General features: G+C 41.6%; 1 protein-coding gene across 1 annotated transcript in view; it reads right to left on the reverse strand.

The window, feature by feature from the left end:
• LOC121721284 (circadian-associated transcriptional repressor-like) overlaps positions 1 to 154 on the reverse strand; it is a 6345-nt gene extending 6191 nt beyond the window's left edge. The window contains exon 1 of the mRNA XM_042108086.1: positions 1 to 154. This exon is cut by the window's left edge and continues 31 nt beyond it. The gene's annotated coding sequence lies outside the window, so the exon portion shown is untranslated.
• Between the last annotated feature and the right edge of the window lie 4077 nt (positions 155 to 4231).

Below are 4231 nucleotides of genomic sequence, written 5' to 3' on the forward strand. Positions count from 1 at the left end.
AGACTTTTCCAGTCCCTCCGACCTCCTAGTTGCTCCGGAGACTACTGGCATGCACGCGCCGTGTCTGGCTCATCCGTTCCGCCAGTCTACGCTGAGGTCCCGCTGTTCGTTCACTGGATTTTCTCTCCACTATGCCGCTGCCTCTTTTCCCCCCCTCCACTCCTTTACGAGCGTCAACATGTGCATGGATACACGTGCCCAATTTAGTGTGGTCCAGAGAGGGCCGCTTATTGGCTGTGGTTTTGACAGAAGCGCTGTCCATTGGCGGACATTCTGGCCAGTGATCATTTCTCCTTCACTCTATTGGTCGAATTCTACAGCGCCCCTGGCCCCGCCCACACATGTGTCAGATGTGTGTAGAGTAGGGAAAGACGATGGAGGAGTGTAAACACACGAGCTCACCGGTCGTGTGCGCATGTGAAGGAGCGCAGTGTGTTCCGAGGATTGTGCGCACTAATGGAGGAATACATGGGCGCCATACACTGCCAGGGAATAGAGGGAGAAAGAGACATATCTATTTGGGAGGGGACATATGTAGGCCTACGTTCTCTTCACAAGTTTGGGACAATTATGCAAGATAAGAATTGCGCCTCGTTTGAAACCCCTCTCATTTGGGTACATTAAATCTCAACACTGTGTCAACATCACAAGTGTCTACCTTAATGTGCTACACTGCAGTATTTTCTTCATCGGGGTCAAACATTTTTGCAAACATTTTCATAGGGTTTAAAACAACATACAGATGTAGGCATTAACTTATTTCACCATACTGTATATTTAAAACATTTCGGAAATATGGCAAAGTTCATACAGGCAGAGCTATGTGGGTAGCCTATGTGGTTATCTACTTCAGCCAATGTCCCTGAAGCTCAATTTAAATCAACAATGATGGAATACAGCATTTTAGCTTCCACAAGACCTCCTGAATATCTTTAAATATTATGTTACATCAGATATCAGGAATAGCCTACTTGTCAAACATCCACATCACATGTACATTTATTCATTAAGAAGACAGACACCATTATAAAGCCACTTACAAGAATAACAAAGACCATTCATATAGTCTCTCTCCCTCTCACTGTTTTTGCCCACAGCTGCACATGACAAAGATAGTATCAAGAGTTGAAATGATCACGTTTGACACTCTCTGTGACTCAAATACATGTTTGACACTATCTGTGACTCAAATACATGTTTCCCACTTCGGTTTGGTCAGCCTCACGATGATATTTCTACTCAATACACAAGGCAACACAAAATGCGTGTGACTGTGATAGATGATAGAATAATTCATCTCGCACAGAAAGCTGTAAATATGCAATCTCTACAGACTACCCATCTCTCTCTCTCTCTCTCAATTCAATTTAATTCAATTTCAATTCAATTTCAATTCAATTTGCAATTCAATTCAATGAGCTTTATTGGGATGAGTGTAAGTGTTACAATGTTGCCAAAGCAGTAGTTACATCAAAAGAATTGGCAATTAATAGTAATAATAACAACAATTGACATGGGCTATGGAGAATAATAAAAAATAATAGGCCTTAGAACATTAGAATACATACACACACTCACCCCTCTCTGGTTTGCCCTTAAAATGGACTGAGGACAGGCCAGATATGCTTATCTCATTGGGATTGGAAATATCAAGTCAAAACATATTGCGGTAATTGAAGTTCTTGGATGAAAGTACAGAGTGTGGAAGGAGAGTGGTACTGATGCAAGTTGGACTAGTGAAACACACGCGCGCGCGCAAAGACGCACACGCACGCAAACACACACAGGCAAGAACGCCCTCTCCAAAGCTTCAGCGGTGTGTGCACATGTAGTCGGCCAAACGAAGATTTGTGAATGAATCTACGAAACCACGCCCTCTAGGTACGCTACACCAATGAAATCCACACAGAGCAGTGTTGTCCCACCTTCTTTAAGACTGACTGACCAATGCAGTGACGATATGGGTCAAGTCGATTGCATAACATAATGTAACGGCATCACGTTTGAAAGGTTTGCTCCACCGTGCAGTCGAAAAGAGGAGGGAGGGGATGGAAAGCGGTTAAATGATGCGGAATATACTTAGCGTTGTCCTAACAATGCTAGGCTAACAGAGCAGTTTCTCAGGACGGACAAGCAGTTTTGCCGGGCGGAGAAACGACCTAACCTAGTCTTATAGCTTTTAGAATCTACACTGAATGCAGGAAAATGAGGCTTATTTGAAACTAGTCTTTGGGCCAGTCGTGTAGATTATAGCCTAAGTAATGTGGTTATCTTAGCTATTTGCCTTGATAATACAATCTAAGCCTAGTAGATGGCTATAGCAGATCAGATAGGTCTTATGTGTGGCTCGTAAGTTCTGAGATCAGATATGAGTGGCTCATACGTTTTTGAACCCATGCTAAAGTTGACTAAAAAAAGGAATATAAAATCATCTTTTGGATATTCCAGGATACTATGCATCCTGATAAAGTTCCCTTGGCCTTTGGAATTAAAATATCCCCACACCATCACATACCCTTCACCATACCTAGATATCCTGGATCCATGAAATAACTGGGATTTCAAAATAAAAATCTGCCTGCCTCTATGGGAATTTAACATAAGGGTGCGAATACTAGAACATATATTTATTTAGAATACATTATTCATTCACAAAGAAAGTTGGTGTCCTTAAAGGTTGGATATTTCCTCATTTATTTCAAAATTTCCAAAAGATGATTGTATATTCCTCTTTTTAGTTAACTTTAGCATGGGTTCAAAAACGTATGAGCCTCACTGTATATATAAAGACATATATGTGTGTGTGTGTGTGTGTGTGTCTTTACTAATTTAACAAAGAATTCAATCTAACATTAAAGGTTTTTAAAAGAGTACATGTCCAAAACCATGTACGTCTTGCAGGATGCTAAAAGCAGTCCATGTAATTTTTTGAGCTACAGCACTGTCGCCCTCATGCGGCCTTAAATCCAAACTGCGCTTTGCGCTGATGTCACGAAAATACATGCACACCCCACGCTGAAAACGTGATGCGTGTGACCCATAGTGGGCGTGGCCTAGCCTAAAATAACAAGTAAGTTAGTATAAAGTATAAGTATATGTCCTGTTTTGATCCCGTGAGGGAAATTTGATCTCTGCATTTATCACAATCCGTGAATTAGTGAAACACACTCAGCACACAGTGAGGTGAAGCACACACTAATCAAAGCGCAGTGAGCTGCCTGCAACAACAGGGGCGCTCGGAGAGCAGTGAGAGGTTAGGTTAGGTTCCTTAGGTTAGGTTAGGCTCAAGGGCACTTCAGCCGTGCCTGGTCGGGGTTCGAACCGACAACCCGGTTACAAGTCCGAAGCGCTAAGCAGTACCTAGGCCACGGCTGCCCAGTCCGACTCTATCTAAAAAATAAGATAAAAAAAAATATTTCAGTTGACAGAAATTGAAATGTAGACATCGCTTGTTCCTCCCATAGACTGGTTCCTCCCATGCCGAGATATTCACTATTTCGTTTCAAAGTTCACTCAGGTTTCAAAAGCGAGTTCAATGCAACATGAAATCTCTCCCCCGCCTGACTCATTCACACGCGAATAGATGGTTTCTTTCTCTTTGATATGTTAGATGCAGTTACATAGATCTCAATACAAATGTCAAGTTTTTGCCTGAAATTGCACTGTGCCTATTTACAAGGGCATTGTTCCCACCTCTTTTGGGGCCTACCATCAAATGTTGGACCTCTATAGAAAGCGGAGAACCTGTAGTTTTTGTAGGAAACAGTCGAAATAACTGTGTGATGTACTCACACAGAGTTACAGAGGCTAGAATATATTTTTTTCTTTCTGCCGGATAAGCATCTCTGAACTGACCACATGCCCTCTGGGTCACTTGATATCCTTTAGAAACACAACTGAGCCCTAGCACCAGGTCTTGTGAGGCTGTGTGCAAAAGTAGATCAATATAGAATGAAAATATGAGTGCTTTAGACCATTATTTGCCAAGGTATGCTCATGCGTTTTGTAAAATGCCTATGGAAACTCCCCATAGGACTTTTTGTTATCCAAAATGCTTACTGCACATGAACCCCTTTGTGTAGAAGCATAATCCTGGTCTCAAATGAAAGGTAACACTTTGAGGTTTCTTGTGGACTATTTAGATTTTTATGTCGGGTGTTCTGATATAGACTGACTACACAAAATATGGAATAATTACAAAAAAGTCTCTATTTTTGCATTTACTTTGTTG

The sequence above is a fragment of the Alosa sapidissima genome, chromosome 10 (genome assembly GCF_018492685.1).
Source record: "Alosa sapidissima isolate fAloSap1 chromosome 10, fAloSap1.pri, whole genome shotgun sequence".
In the NCBI taxonomy this organism is placed as follows: Eukaryota; Metazoa; Chordata; class Actinopteri; order Clupeiformes; family Clupeidae; genus Alosa; species Alosa sapidissima.